Raw genomic sequence first — 21,432 nt, forward strand, 5'->3', positions numbered from 1 at the left:
ACCCGAGGTGTCACCGCGGTGCCTACATTCCGGCGGCTCCCTCCCGGCGGGGCAGGGACGGACATTTTCTCGCCCCCGCTGCCGCCCTGCTCTGCCGGGGGAACGGACGTACATCCACCAGACCGAAAGAACTCCCCCGTCAGCCCCCGAGCCGCTAGCCCGACGCAGCGCCCGCCTTCACTCCGCAGCCCCCGGCGGCAATCCGGGTCCCGCGGGGTCAGTGCCCACTCCGGCCCGCCGGCTGCAGAGCTGCGCGGGGCAGGCGGGCGACCTGACTGTGGCGCCCCCTGGCGGCAGCGGCGGCATGGGAGCGCCGGGCGGACCCAGGCGAGGAGGGGATCGCGGCGTGCTGCTGCCGCGCACCCCAGTGCATCGCGGTCCCTCCGTGCGGGAACTAAAGGATTCGCAGCCAGCCTGAGGAGCGGCCCCCCCGCCGGCTGCGCGCTGCCTCCGCCTGGCAGCGTGCGTGGTCCGTATCGATAAGGCTTGGTTAAAGCTTAACCCGGGCAGGCCGAGGGGCGAGCGCCGGCGGCGGGCAGGAAGCGTTTCGCAGCAGTACCCCGCCGGGAGCTGCGCCCGGGGCAGAACCGCCTTCGCCTCGTCCTCGGGGTCCGCTTCGCTCCCCTCCAAATGGCGGCGTGGCGCTGCACGTTTGCCGTCCGACCCGGCTTTCTCTCGCGTTCTGCTGCACCCGCCTCGCAGCGGGCCTCCCGGCGCCCAGGCAGGGTGCACCGACCGCGTGGTGCTGCTGGGGGATTGGAGGTGGGGGTCTGCGTTACACCGGAGCTGAGCGTCTGTACACTACCCGACTGCCCTGTATCGCATAGGTACGCCTGTCCTGTCTTACTCTCGATTTTATGGTCCTTCACTTCTAAGCGTTCGGAGTAGGATACAAGCTCCTGCAAACTGTTTTGGTTTTGCAGCAGTAGGGAATGCAGAAGGGAAGTTTTCCAACTCCTCTTTAACATAACCTTCTCAGATCCCACTCTTGGTCTTGCTGTGAGCTCTGAAAACAGCCATCAGCCACACAGTTCAACACACGTATGTTTAACCCTTGCACAAGCATGTTCCAGAGCCTTTGCAAAAGCCCTTGTTGAAGAGAAACTCATTTTGAACTTTTAAAGAACACAAAGGTATAGCAAACAATAGGAAAAAAGTACAAGTAGGGAATATCACACTTGTAAGTTCAAGCCTATTAAATTACTTTTTGGTTCATGATGAAACCTGGGTGATTTTGTACTAAAAAAATATTATGGGCTAAGGTCAGAGGTTTTACATCGGGGTGAATATAATCTACAGTTTCTCGAAAGGAGAAGGTGAACATCACCCCAACCTCTGCAAGCAAGGCTCTGCAGACTGTAGAGGTCAGAATCCCAGCTGTAAGGCCAGGCCCAAAAGTCTACAGGTGAGGATGCAGATTTTAGGGAGGGCATTTAAGGTAAGGCGACAAATACCGACATGGGTCCTTGTAGCTGCTATATAGGTAATCCTATCTGAACTTAACAACTGTACTAAAAAAATAAGAATAATAATAATCGAGCCTTGCAGGTTACTTCTGCTTATGCAACTTGAAAACAAAATCTATCAGTTGAGCCAGATCCTTGGCACAGCTCCAGCAGCTCAAAACAGCTCCAGAGCCAGCAGCTTAACTGCCCCAGCCATAAACGTGTTCCCATCACCAGGAACAACTCAGCAGGGCACAGACCCACTGAAACAGCCCACACTTGTCCATTTCTCAGCTCTGATGCCCAGAACAAATGGCACGGGGTGTATGTACCCATTCTGCTGTGGGTCTGCCTCAGGAGCACCCCAGAGCTAAGGGTCATGAAGTAATTCTCCAAACTGCAGAATGACATAAAACATGCAACCCTTCAAACAAAAAAACAAAAACAACAACAACAACAACAACAACAACAAACAAAAACACAACTCTCTTTGATTTTAAAGCCATCTTTGGATGAGGAAGGATCAGCTCAGCAATAAGAAACTATTACTTTTCATGCCAACCAATAGGATTCAGTACTTTTACTTTTCTTTGGTCTCCAGTGAATCAGCCCAGGTACTGGTTTTTTTTGACTTCCTGTTGCTTACTTTATGCAATCTTGCTCTCAAGCTTCTGGTGAGAAAATGATGAAGTTTGACGCAGTAATAGAAAAGTCAACATTTTACAATGCTGAAAACTATTTATAGCAACATCAACAGGTTGTAATCCATTGACAGTCATACGTTTGATTTATTAGCTTGGGCTAAATGTGGGGTGCCCTGGGACACATGCATCTTTGGACAGCAATAGCTCTGGAAGCAGCAGCTATCCAAGGCAATGGGTTGAATATGAAGACCTGAGCAAGAAGTAACCCTATGTGATTTTCCCAGATAGATGAGAATGCATTAAGAGCAAAGGAACTACCTCCTTCGGGAAAAAAAGCCCAAACAAGACAGAACAAAAACCCAACCTTCTGTCTAGCAGTTGCCTGGAGCAAAGGCACAGAATTTTTTTTGTGTGTGTTCCTGTTGCCTAGAGTCACGTGGAACCTTTGCCCTTTTAGAATTAGCTACAAATCTTGGGCCTGACTGGATATTGCACTTTGTGAGAAACAACAAGAAAGAAAAGAGGGAAATAGTCATTGAATAGATCCGAGAGCCAAGCACAGGATTTAAGAAAAATGAATTGCTTACTGCCTACTTACGTGGACTACAGAGAAAGGGATGGAGTTGGTATTATCCCTTTGTCCTTCCAATAGATGTGCTAATTCAAAGACTCAAATAATTACTTCTTAAAAAAAAAAAAAAAGAAAAAACATTATTCGCAAATTTTACAACAATCAGATGTTTATTTGGAGCAACTCTCAGTGTACATCTAAGAGACAGGCAGTGCCAGTTACCAGGAAAAGGGAACACTGCGCCTCAAACTAAGCTAGCTAGCTTGCTGCTGCAATGAAGCGGCCTACAGAGTGCAGTTTATAATTACTTGAAGTGAACTAGGTAACACACCACAAAATCTAGAAATAGCATAAACTTACTGGGTTTCCTTGGGAAAATGAAATAGCAGCAAAGATTTTCCAAATGCAGGCTCTTCCATGTTTAACTGAGAAAAGAACAAACACACCTGAAAGAGATGCTGATTTTAAACGGTTTGCAGCTGCTTCACTGGTGTAAGTGATGATGATGACCCCTGTTCTTGCAGGTGCATGAAACCCTGTTTGCAAAGATTTTTGTTGGTACCATGTTTTGAATGGCAAGGCTGTAACAAAGATGAAAATATGACAGCCAAAAAATTAGAAGGCAGCAGAGATTCCTGACTGAAAGTACTCTTTTGATCATTTCAGAACTCACCTTCTGATTTGCTCTATCTCCTTATCTCTCTGTGTGAACTTTGTCTCATGGAAAGATAATAAAAACGTTGCGCAAATGGTTCAGTTGAGTCTCTCTTCTGACAGTCTGCAAGGAAAGTGAGTGGTATATAAATATTAACTATACAGGGAGAAATTCACCTTGTTTGTCAAAGCCCAACTTTAAAAACATAGAATAAAAAATATAGAATATTCTACAAGATACTCTATGCTAGATTTATAACATCTGTTAGCAATTTCCTTTACAGTTTTCTCTTCTTTTTAATATTTATTTACATCTTTGAACACATCAGTTTCTTAGAATTCCTAGTTCTGGAATAATTCAGAATTTAGATTATTACAAGAAAAAAAGAATTGCTGTATTACTTAAAGTGCATTCTTATCAGTCAGAAACACAACTGAGCACTGGACTGTCATATCCAGTTTTACAGCAGTAGCGTACATCAAAAGTTAGCTTGCTCTGATGTTATAAAAACTTTTCAAGAGAGACAGAAGTCAGAGTTCATTGCAATATTTATAGTATTTAAGAATGCTTTCAAGTATCTTGTAATGGCAGATGCCATCAAGTACTGTCATAAGTGGTTTTCTTATTCTAAACATTATGGTGCATTATGGTACGTTTCAAGCAAGGCACACATTATCATGTTGGGAAAAACAAAGATCATATCTGTATTACTTTGTGAATTCTGTTTGGATTCTGTTAATGACACATTGTATTTTGCTTTTTGTTTTGAATACAGCTCTCTTGTGTTTTTAGCCATCAATTTGGTAGTCTAAGGTATGATGGATTTAATAGCCCATGTCTAAGAAAATCCAACACAAGTATCGAAGGTACATAGAATGGTGTTACTTTGGGGTGGAAAGCAGATTTTTTTTACAATAGGACTAACCTTTGAAAGGCTTGGACAAGAAGTCCATGAAATGAGATTCCTGCTCTTGCAAAGGTTGGCCACTTTATCCTCCCACCTCTGTTATTCAGCCTGTCCCCAGGAGTGTTTTCTCCTCTCCCAGGGTGTGTTCTTGTGCCATTCTGCCTCAGCACATGGGGAGATGCTACAGGCTATCCTGCCTTGGGTTAGAGCATCAAGAGAGAACAGGAGGACTGCTAGGAGTGCTGGGAGACCAGCTGTAGGATCTAATCAAACTGTGCTGTGCAGTACCACGACTCCAGAAGGATCCCAGATGTAGAGCAAACATCTGGCATGACACGGTAAAGACATCGAAGAGTTACCAATCTTTAAGTGATAGGATCAAACGTAACACAGTGAGCCTTCCTAGAATGAGATCAAGACACAATCTAACAAAGAATTCCAAATATGACCAGACTTAAAGTTTCACTCCTGTTTCTCCAAGCTAGAAAGCTCCACTCCCTTGGGAATTATGGTGGATCAACACTATGTGCACAAGGCTCCCAGCACTCCAAGAAGCTTGTACCTTCTTTTAGACGAGACATTTCGGTATGCTTTTCGGTATGACGTTTCGGACCCACTCACTGTCTCTGGCCTTACCTTTGCTGCCAGACTTGATCCCTTCAAACGGCTGTTCTTAATCATCCAGTCATAAACATCCCTTTTAACACATAGTCACAGCTATCAACTTGTTTTTCTTCTTCCAGAGTGGCTGTGGTCACTGATTATCCAAAGTTAAACTGTAATTGGCAAGTAACAAGTGATTTCACAGCTGTTTAAAAATATCCAAGATAATAGTCAGAACTTAGGGGGCATGTAGAAGAAAATAGTTTAAATAGGTTAGAAAGTAGGTCATTCTTCTGTTATTATTATTATTTCTTCTTTTTCCTCTGCAATTTAATGTAACATGTAGGGATTTTCCTTTTGTGAGTCTTAACCTGCACTTCTCACCCTTGTCATAAAAACCAAAGAAACTGCACTGGGAACTTCTAACACGCTCTTAGTTCAAGCCTATGGTCCAAATTCCATCTGGAGCGCTGTCAGTATGAGTTCCACTGGAAAGATTTCCTTGTTTTTCTTTTTGTTTGAATGCTTTCATGTAGAACTATATATATTTTTTTAACTGGAAAACATCTATATAAACAAGCCAAGTACACTTAAAAATGTTATTTAAAATGAATAAATGAAAAGTAAGTCTCCATGTGGTGTGCCTTGATAGGCTGCTTGAGTCACTCTGCCTACGTGGAAGGTCTGAATTAACAGCACCCCGGCTCACTGTTCCCACCCCAGCTGCCCTAGCACAGTGCTCCCACAGCCTCTGAGCTCAGCAGTCTGCCCCTTTGCCTGTCAACAGCATTTCTGTAAAGAGTGCTGTTGAATAAATACGTACCTGTAGAGAGCATGAGACTACAATTCCATGTGAATCTTCTTAAAAAGTCAGTCATTATCTAAGGTATTGAGAATTTGAGGAATTCTGCATTATAAATACTCAGATGTTTACAGTACATATATGGCTGACCTGTAGACAAATCCAGCACCCAGAAGACTTCAACATATAGAGAGAAATATAAACAGGGAATGTTTAATTCTGTCTTAGTGAATTATGTACCAGGCACAGAGACTGTGGATTGTTAGGATTATATCTGAAAAGTCAAGTGTTCAAATCCCATAGCATTCTTGAATGTTCTAAGCAAAGGACGGGCTGAACAAAAGAAATGCCGGGTTCTGGAGGCAAACTAAATCTTTACATTGCTGGTAGTCTACAGTTTTTAGTTATTGTCTGTAGTTATTCCTGAATTGTATCATGCTAGGAATAGCTTCTTCAGGTGCTTCTCAAGGGCCGTGGGTGTTTGAGCAAAATTGTAAGGATTATTGAAAGAGTGGCTTCCAGGAAGTAATACTTCAGTACAGAAACATAGATTTCATTCAGAGGAAACTATTTTTTAGATGTGTCATCACAGACAAACCAGACTTTGGTTGGCATAAACTAGTTATTAATGGCTTTCTGATGTTAGGCATGGTATAGGTCTGAATGTGATTAAGTTAGCAGGAATTCTGCCACCCTTCAGTGACAGTGACGTTGAGCCCTGAATTGGAAAACAGGAACATCTTTAACAAGGGAGTAGCTGTTCTGGATAATTCAGCTAAAACATTAGAAAATTTCAGAGTAAATGGAAAGAGCTGACCTCAGCATTAGTGATTAAAAAGAACTATTGTTGTTAAAACCTAATTATTATGCAAAGAATGGGAAGCTCAAAAAATCCTTATATTGCATTTACCACTATCAGCTTTTTGAGTACCTTACTTCTAGATGGTGGCATGATTAACATCTAACTATGAAGGCAGATCTAATCCCTGGCAGTACTGCATTAGATGTTAGTAGCACTATCAGCCATAGTAGAATCCTAAACCTAGTTTTCAGCACATTAATACAGGAATAATTTGTTACTCAACGATTATTTTGAAACCTATTGATTTTTCAGCCTACACACGTTTTTACTTGTTTGTGATCTTATCTTACTCACATTTCAGAGCCACACAATTCACCGCGAAGACATAAAATGCAAAATTCTCCACCCAGCTTGGCTTCAAACAAACAAATGCAACTCCATACAAACAAAGAAAGCTGTATCTAAGCATTATTTGCCTGTGTTCTTAATATTTCAGTACTCTGTGAAAGAAATCAAGTTGGGTAACAAGCTGTTTTGACTTCATATCCAGTACACTTTCAGGTTTCCCTAGTCTGTAAGGCCAACAATCCAGTCTAAAGATGCCACAAAGCTCCAGCACACTTAAGGCAAGGCAGTGGGGCAGTGCCATGCTTTTTTTTTTTTTCAGTCTTTGTTGCCATACTTAGGAAAAATATAAAAGTTTTGCTACAGATAAAAACGAAGACAAGTCTGAGACATTACCTAAATCTTTTGTGCCTATTCTATATGACTTGGAGGAAGGAAGCTGGGGTTGTAGCTGGTTAGATTTTCATTTTCTGCTGAAACAAGCTCAGAGCTGGAAGCATTTCATTGGAAACACCCTGCTTTGATGAGCTTTTGGCAGTCAATGCTGAAGCAAGGCTCTGTGGAACAGGGCACCGCATTGATCTGGGCTCCCATCTCCAACCTGCAGGCAAATGGTTTGTGGGGACTCAGCCTCCAACTCATCCATCTCGATAGTGGCTGACATCACTTCCTCAAAGAACAACTGGTGACTTCCCCAGGAAAAGTTCAAGCCCTATGATCGTGGGCACTGCCATATTGCTATTGCTCTTGCTGTCATGTAGGAAAGGGGATCAGCTTTGTAGAGGGCTTTCCTGGGCTATTAAACTTGCAGCTTGAAAGCAAGCCTCCTCCAGACCCTGACATCTCCTCCTGAGAGTCAGCAAGCTTCAACCACTGCCCTGTCAATGACTGCACTTCCTAGGGAAGCAAAACTCTGCTCGATTCCTTGTGCAGCTTCAATTGGGAAGGACTTGTTTGCCCCTATCAGCACCAGGGAGGACAGGACCTGGCATTTCAAATAACTTTTGTTTATCCCCAGCAGGACTTGATGCTTCTTGCCCAAGTTATGCAAGGTTGTCGTACCCTATGTGTGACAGAACTACTTGGCAAGATCTACCATTGTCTTCCTTTACAGACTGGGCTACTCTTTTAGTCCCGACTGACTGGAAAGTGTTTGCCAGTTTGTATGTGCTTTATTTTACTTTCCTCTGCCCAGATCTGGAGAGTGGATGCCTATAAATATCTGCTTTAGCGGTACTTGGGGAACTACTCTTTTCTCCAGGGACTAGATTGTATTTTCAAGTCCTATCTTGCCATGGAAACAGACGGCTAATGAAGAATCTGAATTGGATTTTTCTGCATCCATACATCCATGTCTTCGTCATTCATTCAACCAGGTGACAAATCCTCACTACAAAAAAGAGGTTACAGTAAAAGTAGGACCCCAAAAGCAGAGGTCTCCCAGGTTAATAGAAATAAGCAATCTGTGAGATCTTTTCCAAATCAAAACAATATGAAAATAGTGCAGTGGTGCCTTCCAAATGTGATGAGGAAATTTTCAAGTCTTACCACAAGAAGCTTTACGATCAAATCTGAATGCATTTCAGACTTGCCTATGAATTAAAAATTGGATACTAAAACAGGGACCAGAATATACAACTAAATTCTGAATCAATCTTTGCAACTAAATTTCAGACATTATAGAATGATTTTGAAGATGTTATGCAAAGCAATGGAATGTGCATTTTAAAGTGAGCTTTTCCTTGTCCAAATTTTGCACAAATTTTTTGGAAATATACACTCCTGCAATTTTTTATTGCACCTTAACATGTTAAAGTACACAATAAAGCTGTTGGAAATTACAGGCTACGAACCTACAAAGAAACAGCATCATTAACTTTCACAGAACTACCAGCATGCTATTAGCTGCTGATAATTACCAAGGATTAATCAATGTAAGTTTTATTAATATTATATCAATAATAAATATAATAATAAACAATAAATAATTATATATTATATAAAGGCCATTGCTGAACGAAGACAAAGCTATGTTGACATTAACAATAAATGTTCAGATTTTTCAGGATGCTTTTGAAATTGTCATGAACTGCTGAACATACAAATCAATCAAAACAATCAGACAAAAAGTTGACAGTTTTGAGAAAGACCACACTGCAATGCATACAGCTCCCACAACGGATGTAAAAGATTTGCCATAGAGCATCTCTATAACTTATACTCTTGATCAGAACAAGAGACAGAGCATTCCCAAAAGATCCACGATGTGTTTAACAGCCTGCAGTGAAGACTGAAGAGAGATTTCAGAAACCTCATGTTGTCCAAGCAGAGCACGCAGTTTCTATCAGCTGCAGTAAACCTTGTACATCTTGTATACTTTAAAGATGACTTAAAGGAAGTTAATCTATAATAGTAGTTTACAACGCTGTCATTCCTGGATAATACTAATTGCTTGGTAATGCTAATATATGTCAGCTAGCTAGAGAATGTTGTGGGGACCAGAGAGAAAGCCAATAGAGAAAACAATTGTCTTATCTTTTGCTTTACTTACCTCTTTTCCCTCTTCTGTGTGAAAGAATAGTGGCAGAATGTCATTTCTTCTCCTCGTTACTCTGTAAAAATACTAATTTATGTCTGACTCTCATTGAGCACAGTTTGTACTTCTCTGATGATGCTGGCCCAGTAAAAGTGCGATGGGAGCATTGTGGCAGAAGGTGGGGGAAAATATCTGTAGGACTGTCTAAGTGAAAATGTTTGAAAGTTGAGGGCACACGTTGAGTTCACAAAAGGAAATGCTGGTTTCTGTTGCAATGTTGGTTACACAATCACGTAAGGTTTTATTTTTAAAAGCAAGTAAAAAATTACAGTGCATCAACTCCTCAACTGGTGTAAATCAGCGTGGTTTTATTGACTTTGATGGGGCTATGTCGATTTATACCAGATGAGGATTTGGCCCACTGTATGGAGATATTTTTATTTCTCTTCTCACCCTATCAGTTAAGGAAAGGGTAATAATCAGAAAGCTGGAAGCAATTACGTGTGTGTGAGGAGGGGGTAGTTTCGTAATAGCTAACTTGATATTATTTCCTGTAAAATGCATCAGGAGAATAGAGCCTGGAGCCTGCTGACCAGTTTGTTTTGTAAAGAAATATTTGTTCAAATCTGTTTATAATAATTTGTCAGCGATGGACAGGCTGAGCTCAAGCTCTTGCCTTCCACCAGCGGCAGTGGCGGCAGCACTGCAGCTTGTAGGGCAGTGAGGGGCAGCTGAGAACAGACCAGGCAAAATTTGGGTTTCATTCGCACCCGTGTAAATCCAGAGGGATCCTACGCAGATCGGTGGAAATACTCGCTATTTACAACAGCATGCCTAAAAACAAAATTTGGCAGAGATTTCAAGTAAGCATTTATAAGCTGTTTCTGGCAGCAAATAAGAATGGGGGAGGGGAAGATTATTCATTGCAGATGCTTTGCAAGATTAGCAGAGGCTTTCTGGTGACAATAATGTCTGCTAACATAGTTACTTGTGGAAAATGCTTTTTAAAATGCGATTCAAGTGAGTTTTCTGGTATGCCTTACTTTCTGAAGCATTTCATGGCAAAAAGCACTAACCAAGAGCTGGAGCTCAGTGACCTAAATCATCCCTCTTTATGCCGGCTGGGCAGATTGGCCCCCAGCTGCGGTACCAGGAGGGTAATATATTCTGTGGAGGAGAAAATTTCTAGGGAACCATTTTGGATAAATGCATTTTGTAAGGGTTAGTTTTAATTACGGTAAAGCAACCTCTCATGGACAGCAGAGATGAAGGGAAACTAAAGCACAACTGAAATGGAAAGCTGTATCAAAGTATTTTAAATAAAATATTTAGAATACATGTAAATACAGTGCAGATTATTCTGTAAAACAACCTGAATAATTTAGTACCTATGCCAATGCTGTTAACGCTAAGGAATTCCAACTAGCTGTTGGAATGGAGCTAATTCATCTGTTATCTTACCGCTCGGGAGGATTTGAACATTTTTTGCATATCTTTAACTTACAAACGTCATGAAACTACAGGCCCTACACCACATAGCCTGCAGCCTCCACCTAGGCAGCCACTGCCATGGTGCACTGGCCCTCCATGCCAACTGCTTCCCACAGCAGTGAAAAACAGCTCTATGGGGAAGGGCTGGTTTGGTTTATTTTGGGATCCCCTTTGTGGTAGCTTCAGTAAAACCTCCCTATATAGCCAATATACATAATGCACCGGTTCAGCTGGGGCAGATGACAGAGTGCTGTCACTACTCTTTCTGGTAGTAAATACCAGAACCCTTGGTATAAGCCACTAGCTTTTTCTTCCGTATGTTGTCCAAGTGCATCTTTCACTGGCTTCTTTAGTCAGCTCTCCAGTCACTCCTGGAAAGTTATGGGTTGTTCCTGCCCAGTATTTCATACCTGTGTGCTGTCCTGCACTGGGAGAGACAACAGCAGGGTCATTATCGTCTTTTCTGGTTAGCACGGAGAACTGAAAAGCAAGTGCAGTATTGTAACCTGGACTGCCTCCTGACAGCAGTGAATTTCTGCTGTTACGTAGATTACGTAACAAATTGTTCTGTTTTTGTTTTGTTTTGTTTTTAATTAATGCACCCAGATCCTTTTTGTTATTTAATATATTGCTCAGTTACAGACAGTTTTCCAAGAATCAATACCACAGAATCAATTCAGACTAAGAGTGTTTAGAAAGGATGAGAAAACTTAGAGCGTGACACAACAGTGAAATGAAGGTAGGCTTTTCTCATTGCTTTTCTGCTTAGCTTTCAGACCTTTACAGAGAAAAAAAAAGACAAAAAGATCATTTTCAATTCTGATGTTCTGAAGATGATGTCCCCGCTAATTGTGATGCAGTCAGAGATTATGATTGAACTCAGCAATCCACAGAAGATTAAATCCTAAACCATAACCCTGTTTTCATTTAAAAAAAAAAAGAAAGAAAGAAAGAAAAAAATATTAAGGGAACAAAATGGAATGACATACCTAAACCAGAGCAGTTCCAAATAAGGCACCTGTCAGATTTTTCCATGAGACGTAGGCAGTTTAAGATTTGCTATGACAGAATTTGAGACTGTTGCATTTCAGTTTTGTTCAGCTTCCAGGGTAAAGGTGGTCCAAAGCCTGAAGATGAATTTCAGGGATAAGCTAAGCAGTAGCCAGGAAAATGATTAATACTGCAGTAACTCCCAGTTCAGATGCGTCAGCTAATCTTCAACGTGAGAAAATGTGGCACAGGGTCATCGTTAATTTAAAGTGAAGCTTACGTGTATAAACGAATTTGAGCTTGGTGTCCAGCTACACACAGGATTAGATATTAATGTAATATCTGATCTGCACACACTACTGGATTTAGTGCTTAGCACAGCATGAACTTCAGGCTGCAAGCACAATTTCTCATAGGAAATATCTGTGGGTGTAGTGCATCATTGTTTGGTCTTGATCAGGGACTGAGATAATCCTATCACCAGACAGAGCTGAACTCGGCTCACAGATCACCAAGAGGAATCTCATGGGGCCCACTGGTCCCAGTGCTCATCATTCACTGCATTATTCACCTACTGTACGTGGGCATGGGAAGGAAGGGACCCAACTCTGCCCTGTACCAACTGCAGCTCCAGTCAGATAGATCTCGGGTAAAAACTGACAAATGGTGACAAGTTCCCTTCCACACACTCCAGCCTGATCTGAGAAGAAATATTAATCTTGGCTCTAGTATCTAAAGCAAAGCTCTGAGGTACATACTTGACAGTCCTCAGGCTTTTGTTTGTTTGTTTTTATTTGATATGTTTGCACATATAATTAATCAGTTTACCAACTGGAAATAAATCTGCATAAGCAGGAGTCAACCATCTCTTTTATGGTCACCGTGTTCCCATACATATTATAAAGACTGGAGAAAAAAGGGCTGGAAGGGCTCTCTGAAGGCCATCTAATCCATTTTTGTCCCAAGGCAGGTTGGAACAGCCCACATCAGATTGCTGGGGTATGTTCACTCATATATCTTCACAGTTCCCAGCACACAGCCTGTACCTAACCCTGCTGCAAGGTTTTACAAAAGACTGAGCATGGTACTCACAGGGAAGAAATATAAAGAGAAATGGAAGTAACAGAATGACTTTTAAAATGCTGCTGTTCAGCTCGGCCTTTGATTTAGTATCAGATTAGTGGATTAAAAATGAAACAAAAAAAAAAACACAAAAAAAACCCCCACAAAAAATAAACTTAATTTGGTTATTGTGAGTAGTCCTGAAATTTAAGAAGCTAGTGTGAGCCCATGGAGTCTGAGACAGGCTACAGTCTAATTACTTATTACAGGCTAGATTCTTTAATTACTGCAGATAAGAGCATTGGGTGAAAACTGTCACGATTCAGACTTCAGAAGCCACATCCTCCTTATTTTCTTGCCATCCCACTCAGCCATTGAGAGGGAGTGCTGAGAGTGCAGCAAGTGGAGGCAGATAACCACATCCCCAAACTGCTGTCATCCTCCAACAGCAGAATTTCCAGTGTGCCTTAACAAAGAGAAGCAGTGAAAATGAAGAGGATGTAAGTAACCTCACTGTTAACAGGTGCCTCCACAATCATTCGTCAGAGTTGTCGTGGGCTGACAGGCAAAATTTCCCTTGTTTTTTTAGCAAAATTTTGCCACATTGCCCCTTGAGAGATTTGAGATGAATCGCTCTGAAGGCATGAAGACAACACAACTTATAACATCTTGAGCCCTACGCAGGTGCTCTCACTAGGGAGCTGAGTGTCTGCAGAGCTTTGATGAAGCTCCTCTGCTGATGTCACCTTTGCTGAAAACAGTTATAGATATCTCAATCATAGAAAGTTGCTGTCTTTTGCCAGGTGGCTGAGCTGATTTCACGCATGTGAGGGCCATCTTCATTTACACCTGGGTGTCACTGCACAGGTCTGCCTTTATTACTTGCTTAAAGCACTGGGCTGTGATCTGAAGAATGGGAGGTGTGGTATCTAGAGTGGTCTGCTGCAGGGACCTCTGCAAAGGGGGAGGAGGTAAGAGTTGGGTAATGCAAAGCTATCAGCGCTGAATCCAACAGTTTGACAGTGGTATCTCATACCCAGTTCCTTTCCAGAGCCTTCATGCAGCAACTTCTTCTCATGCATAGCAGTATGACCACTGAGAAAGTTTTGCTTACAGCAAAGCAGTGCATGCAGCAAGCAGAATAGCTTTATAACTCCTTTCACAGCTTTGATCTGAGGCTGCCTCTGGATTGGTGTAACTCCATCTCCCTTGGCCATCAGCCTTGCTACTGAGAGATGAGCGTGGGCTCCATCTTCTCTCAGTTGCAGCACCCCCCTTCTGGGTCTCCCTGCCCAGTTTTGTGCACCTCTGTGTCTGGCACCTATGCAAATTAATAAATCTGTATCTTATTTACATGCATCCATAAATAAGACTTCTGAGAACACAGGCTGTAGGGGCGTGTTGAGTCCAGGGCTCTCCGAGAAAGCAGCTGTAAGTGCTGGGAGAGTGTATGACAGTGGGGAGGGGAAGGAGGACTTCTGGTCTGCCAGCCCAGAAAGAATGATTTTATGTGAAAAAACTCAAGTACCAAGTACTGGGCCATGAGTACAGCAGTGGAAGGGTGAAGTGGAAGGAGGGCTGTTCTTGGTGGCAGGACTGGCATTAGCAGTCATCCAATGCTGCTTCCACAGTGGTCGCTGACAGGCCCTGAAGTGCTCTTAGCAGAGCCCTTCTTCTGCCAACTATCTCCTGCTCATCCCTCATCCCTCTAACCCACCTCTCTTTCCCTGGGGGATTCCCAGAGCCTTTACACTGCACTGCGGAGGACATGCGGGCTGCCTGCCCACTGTGCATCACCCTGGTCCTCTGAACAGGAGCAGGAGCCACAACCCACACCAGCATGCCTGCCTGCAGCAATTTTTCCCCATTTTTTTTTTCAGAACAAGTCTTGCTGCTGTTGCTTTCTCCTGTTTTTAATTTTTACTTTGCCCCTCTCATAGTTCTGGGAGCTGGCTGGGAACCAGCAGCACAGTGGGAGCTGGCAGCCACATCCAGGTGAACCAGTCTGGCAGAAAATGGTACTAGGCTGTGACCTCTGTACTGCAGCTCCCCTTGCTGAGGTGAGGGGCAACGAGATGCACACGCTGTTCTGAAAACTCCACAGGAAGAGTTACAGTGAGAGCACAAATGGGAGAGATGTGAAGGTTCATCAAGATGAAAGGGAGAAAGCTGGCTAGGTCATGTGAGAAGCAAAGTAGAAACTTGCCTGTGTAGAGAAGACCTGGCTTAGTAAATCCAGGGGCTGCAGAACAAAGATGGGATGTTTAGGGATGAGCTAATCCTGTTTCAGGTCATTATTAGGTTTATAGAACTTATCTCTTCTTCCTGAGGCCTGAGCAGTGTCCTTTCTGTTTCCCTGCCAGAGATGAGCCTCATGGAATGGAGCTAGTCTAGGTTGTGAGCAGAGATTTCATGCACATACTCAAGGTGCTTTCCTGTTCTCCCCTATGCTAGCATCATTCCCTATGATTAAGGCCTGCAAAGGTGAGTAATTATCCTCCTACCAGCTGCATGCTCTCTCCCTCACACACCTGCAGCCACTTACAGGAAAGACAAAGAAATCAGCCAAAGGCTGGGTACCCTAAGACTGCAGTCACAGGACAAGAACCATCCACACACAACTGATGGCTGGTAGCCTTGGGTTGGTGTGCCTGTGAGTTTCACTGAAATGCCCCCATCCAGTTACTAAATAAAAACTCATCCCTGTTGTTAGAGCTGAACCATATGTACAGTCATGATGAAATGTGGGTGGTGCAGCTAACTTCTGTTAATTCAGAGCATGAATATCAATTCCAACCGATGAGTGGTAGGAGAAAAAAATAGGAAAACATGTAAGAACATCCCTCTGTTACCAGACGGCTTTCAGGATGGCATCAGTTGTTCCAGACACTCAAGTTGGGAAAAATAGTTGACTAGAAAAAAAACAAAAACAAACACAAAAACAAAGAACAAGAAAGGCAGACTGCAGTAGCTCAAGACAAAGAACAGTGTTGGATTGTGTCATGTATGTACTGTGAAAGGGGATCAATCTGAAAGGGACTGGAAAACTTCACGGAAACCATCCTGTCATCTATTTAACTAAATATTAAATCTCAGGGAATCCTCAATTGTGCTGTTCCTGAGTGCAAAGACCTTTCAGAATTAAACATATCATTTGAAGGTTCCTGTCACCTACAGGAAAGCCTGAGGAGGATGGGGAAGAAGGAAACAGCTTTAAAAGGTGTTTTTGGCTTTCTAGACCTCAACTGCTAGTAGAGAACCTGGAATAACTGCTAAGCAGTTGATGTTTAAAGTATTTTATACATCAGAGCAAGCAAAGTAATACAGATACAGAAGAACTTTCAAGGTAGCTTAATGCCATTTCTTTTACTTTCTCCTTCAGCCCATACCTTCAGCTGTAGCTCAGGATCTGACTACCTGTGCAAAAGCAGGCTTGAAGATCCATCTTTAGACATCTCAGTGCCTGAGTCAGAGGTGGGGAGCAAGATCCTCAGTTGATAAGAACTGAAGGAAATCCACAGGAGTTCTATACACAGTTACACCAACAGGATGCAGCGTCACACCAATGGAGAGAAGAGCCAGAACGCAAAAGCCAGGACAGTGCAGCAGCCTGAAAGCAGGAAATGGGAAGAGGAGATGACATACCCAGAACCTGCATGAACAGAAAGGAACCATCCCTTGACTGGGCATATGCGGGTAATGCAGCAAAAATAGTGCTGATGCCAGTGTGTGAGTCCAGCACAGCTGAATGTAGTATGTATGAATATAGTATGTATATATATATATAGTATATATATATATATATAGTATAGTATGAAGTATGAATGTAGTAGCTGAATGTAGTAGCCTAAAGAGGGAACTTTGCTTTGAAAGAATGTATAGCTGTGAAATCCACAGACAAAACTGATGTCTGCTTCGATTAGTACCAAAACAGCAGTTTGACCTAAATAACAATTTCTGTTTGGCACTGAAACACGAACAGAAATAAGGTCCAACTCATGAGTCATTAAAAAATGCAAAAAGCCCAACAACATGCAATACACTCCCCAATCAGCCTTTTCCTGAGGGAGGGCCAAAAGCTGTACGTACTTTGGAGTCTTCTCTTCCATAGAAGTCTTAGCGCAGCTTCAGAAATGTTGGCTGACACCTTTATGACACTGAAATGGAGGGAGTCAGTCTACGAAACACGGATTTTAAATAGGCAGTGAAGCTCCTCACTAATTCCAGTAAGTATCAGAATGACAGGCTTGCAGTGTTGTAGCACCACACGTACTTACATGTGCAGTATCTGTGGTTACAAAACCCCTGAAATTTTCCTACAACCCAGTCACTGTCTGGCACTTCTTTGGGTTATGGGTGACTTCGGAATTACCATGAAAATTTAGCAGTTCATGTACATCTTCTGCTTGCATATCTTAAGTGGGGTCAAAAGGAAAATACTCAGGCATCCGCCGTCAGGTATAGAATAGTGTTCCCTGACACCTAGGCCTTGTTAGTGGGCAAGTGCTTTTGCAACATCACACTAAGTTCACTCTTAAGACACTAAGATTCATGTTTTCAGCTTTCCATTTAACTCACTACTAACACAATTATTCTTCCTTTATTTCTTTCTTTGTTCAAGTGGTTGGAAGGGAAGCAGGCAGCTCCACCCAAATTCTTCCCTTCATTACACCATGTCCTTGCTAGGTTTATCCACATATCATCTCGGTGTCTGTTTTCCAGTGTCTTAAATGCTTTGCCAGGAAGCTGTCAGTGATGTGCCTCTCCCCTCCTCCCTCCATCATGGATTATTCATCTCCTTAATGTCATTTTAAATATAGAAACTGTTTCTTTTAACAGCAATGTGGATATTTTCATGCTTAAAATTGGAAGTCAGTTATTGACCACAAAAGTGCACTCACCAATACTACAGCAGACCACATGTGTGCAATTACATTTACACAATCACAGTGACTATCCTTAATTCACTGCCTTTCTGTAAGACAGGAAATGCTTCCTTTCTTCTACCTTTGCCCATGTACATAGCAGACTCTTGAAGATAAGCAGAATCTCAATTTGTACTTGGATATATATATATGCATATATATATATACACACACACACACACAATGCACATGCTCACACAGTGCTGCAAACAATCAGAGCCTGCTCTGTGTTGGGGCTGCTAGCAACTCTGGTGGAACATCTCGCTTCAAATTTTGGCATGAAATCTACCAACTCTCCTCCCTCCTGCTATTCCTAGCCCAGGCTGACAGTTTGGGTTAGCTGCCTTCGATGCTCCAGCAAACCTGGGAACGCAGCAAAGCAGAAATGCTGGAGGACAGAAGCAGCCCTTCCCTTCTGCCCAAGCATCCCCTTGGTTGGGTCTGGGGCAGGTAGTGGAGAGGCAGAACCCTCAGAATCTTTCTCACACAGGAGGGGACAGATGAGGCAGAGCTCAGGACTCTGCTGCACCCTGCTATAGCAAATGAAGACTGTTTTCCTCCTTTTTTTTTCTCCCTTAATGTAAGGGATCATCAGAGATGAATGAATCCAAAAGTCTCTGAGGTATGGTCTCCAGATAAAAGGCTACCACAGCTGCAAGAGGGGTTGGGATGTCATGCAGCCAGGAGTGGGGGAATTCCAAATGCAGTAGGAAAAACTTAGAGCAAGCAGGCAACTCCTGGTCTGAGCTTTTAAGATCTGTTTGTCAGCGTTCCTGAAAGAGGCACATGGGAAATGACTCCATCAAGTGGGGGGCTCCTACATTACAAGGCACAGTGGACTCCTGGGATGATAAGCTCCAAGCCTTCAGCACAGTGCCGCTTCACTCCTATCACAACAGACTCATCCCTGAGGCCACACAAGCATCATTTTTTTGACGGCTGCAAGCTGCACAGAGTTGCAGGAATTTAAAATACTTAAGCATGATGTCCCCTGTCTTCCTCCACCAAAACAGTGTGCCATGTTAATCTGTTCTTACATGATTAGTGGAAGTACAATATTTGTAGAGAGTAATTAACGTGCATTTGTTGGTCAAATAGCATTAACTCTCCTCCAATTCTGCAAATACACACGCCTGTACTGCAGAGGGTTTTTCATACCCCAAGGGTGAATTTTGGGAGGCCATTTGTTAAAACGCTGGCAAGGAGCTGTGGCATTGTCTGTGCCAAGCTCTGTTACGCTGAGGTGGGGGAACAAGAGCCAGGGTCTGATGCAGTGCCTGTAAGATGGGATGGAGCCAGCTCTGCACGTTTCTTTGGAGGTCCTGACAGAATTCCTGGAGGGTGTGAAGCAGCCCTTTATAAGTGCTTCCATCATTTTTCCAGTCAGCATTGACCCTGAGAAGCTGCTCAGCTAAAGTGGCTGGCTATATTTGCTGTCACTGTCTTTCAATGACCCACACTCCTGCAGAGCTCCTGTTTGCCACTGCTGCACTACTGCCTGGTCCTGGCTCTGGGAGTAGAGAGGGAGAATACAGTTTAAAAGAGACAGGAGATAAAAGAAACCTAAAGAGAAAAGCAGAAAATACAGATGATGAGAAATTGAGAAGGTGGATTTTTTTTTTCAAGCTTGTCTCACTGTCACGTTTTCCCAAGCATGTGTCATTATACTCTTCCAATACCACTTCATGGGAAAAAGCACACATGGAAAATGACTCACCTTTGACAACCAGGCTGCCCACAGCAGGCATTTGATGGCATGATCCTGAGTGAATATATCTGCAATGTTTTCAGTTTGTGAAGTTAATGGACTATTCTTAAAGCTTGACAGCTTTTGCCCTATTACCATGGGTCCCAAAACAACTTCTTTGGTTTACTGAAGTAATTCTCAATAGATCTGAACTTCAGATAGCTCATTCTGCAGAAGACAGAATACAGCATGGAGAGCTGTGCTGCAGGCAAGAGTGGAGTGGCTTTCTCTGTGTGCCAGAAATTCCTGATGATCCAACAAGCATCTTGCTTTGATTTTGGACTTCTTACTCCTATTTTCACCATAGACAGTAAGGCAGAGAAAGGTTGAATTGTCTGACATGGAGCATGCCGTACAGCAGCAGCGGAACCATGAATGGGGACTCAGCCCACTGGATAGACATGCAGATCTGAGGGCCAAACAAGCAAAACCAGAGCTGAGGCAATACACATACTCTCAGGTAAATTTCCGCTGACATCCCAGGCTGACCAAATGTACAAAAGGACAGATTTTCCAACTTATCATAAAGGGTTTTGCAAACCTTACATCTTACTTTTCTACTCCTGTGTAGGGGAATCTATAACAGGACTAACAGGAGACAGACAAGTTGGAAAAGGAACAAATTCAACTGACACCTTCTCTCACACACTAGTTATTTGAGCTTGCCTTCTTCATTTAACCTAACAACCTTAAGAATGGCCCTATGAGCTCAGGCCCTATGAAGTCAAGTTACGAAGAAATGTCTGAAGGGACTGAAAAGTTTTATTTTTTAGTATTTTTAACCAAAACTTCTCTGCATACACTTGGATGTCTGGGTTTAAATCAAGGACCTATTAAGGGCAGCAGAGGAAGACAGAAATTTGAGCAAGTTAAACTCACCTCTGACTTTCTCCTGATGTCTGAAAAAGACAAGAGGAGATCTTCCCTGTTGCACCCTTGTTACATATGAGCTCCAGATGCGTGCATGCTATTTCCAGAGTCAGAGGATACAGATGTCATTAAATATGCTAGTGATCTGCTCCAGTCTACTGCTTTTTTTTTTTTTTTTGCTTTTTTTTTTTAATCTGAGATCAACACCCAAAAAGTATTTGAAGACTCAGCATGAAGAGGGGAAATGACTGCAATGAAAGCTATCATTCCTATATTACCAAAGGTGCAGGGCACAGGTTATATTCAGTGTCATAAACCAGAAGTCCTGGCAGCTGATTAGGGCGCAGATCTTGATGGACCTCTGAAACAAGAAACATTCCTATACGGTCTCTTTCTCTCACATGACAGTGGGGCTATGCAGTAGCTCTTAAACACCCAGCCAGTTTTCCTTTTATAGTAGACTATTTACACACTCCAAATTCAGTCACAGCTTCCACTGTATTGTACTGATTACTACAATCTCATTTCCTCATTCTGAATTGCACATGCATTTCTTTTCCCATTTTTTATTCTTTCCTTGCTAGATCTATTAGCCATGCATTACTTCCCAGCTACTGCATAGCCTCTTCTAAGTTCCCTTTCTAGGGGTATTTGCCTCTTTGGCAATTAGGCAATCAGTTTACTTACTGTAATAAAATAAATATTTTAAGTAAAGCCTGTTTGTTCTTAAATGCATAAAGAACAGATTCACTCATGTTTTAGGGCTGTGATTCAGTATCACTCAAGTTTAAACATCCTCCACCATGACAAACAAACCTTTAAAAATACAGCTTCTTAGAACTTATTACTAGTTATCTAGTACCGTTTAACTTCTTTGTTACTGACTGCCTAATGGCCACTGTTCCCTTTTGTCTGTCAGATATATTATAAAGTTCACTGGTCAATAAATCGTTTCAAAACTGAAATCCAATTTAAAGTTTTCCCATCTGCGTTAGCCCTAAGTTGTGTAGTAAACTTTCAGACTCTAGCAATGTTTC

The 21,432-nt window shown here is 42.6% G+C and overlaps 2 long non-coding RNA genes across 8 annotated transcripts in view; one reads left to right on the forward strand and one right to left on the reverse strand.

Moving 5' to 3' along the window:
• Positions 1–601: 601 nt before the first annotated feature.
• Positions 602–21,432, forward strand: part of LOC122157558 — a 33,489-nt gene continuing 12,658 nt past the window's right edge. For 3 of the 6 annotated variants that reach the window (XR_006167952.1, XR_006167949.1, XR_006167951.1), the window contains exons 1-2: positions 602–827; positions 16,236–16,549. This is a non-coding gene — a long non-coding RNA (uncharacterized LOC122157558). The remainder of the gene's footprint in view (positions 828–16,235; positions 16,550–21,432) is intronic. The other 3 variants (XR_006167947.1, XR_006167948.1, XR_006167950.1) reach the window with 2 other exon arrangements.
• LOC122157559 lies at positions 1,686–5,196 on the reverse strand. Of its 2 annotated transcripts, none has more exons than XR_006167954.1 (3): positions 4,859–5,196; positions 3,021–3,438; positions 1,686–2,773 (listed from the first exon to the last, which is right to left on the reverse strand). It is a non-coding gene; the product is annotated as an uncharacterized LOC122157559 (long non-coding RNA). The 2 variants fall into 2 exon arrangements; XR_006167953.1 differs by having other exon boundaries at positions 1,686–2,116; positions 2,688–3,438.

Source organism: Centrocercus urophasianus, unplaced genomic scaffold, assembly GCF_019232065.1.
Source record: "Centrocercus urophasianus isolate 14NV4802_14NV808 unplaced genomic scaffold, USGS_Curo_1.0 seq_14, whole genome shotgun sequence".
In the NCBI taxonomy this organism is placed as follows: Eukaryota; Metazoa; Chordata; class Aves; order Galliformes; family Phasianidae; genus Centrocercus; species Centrocercus urophasianus.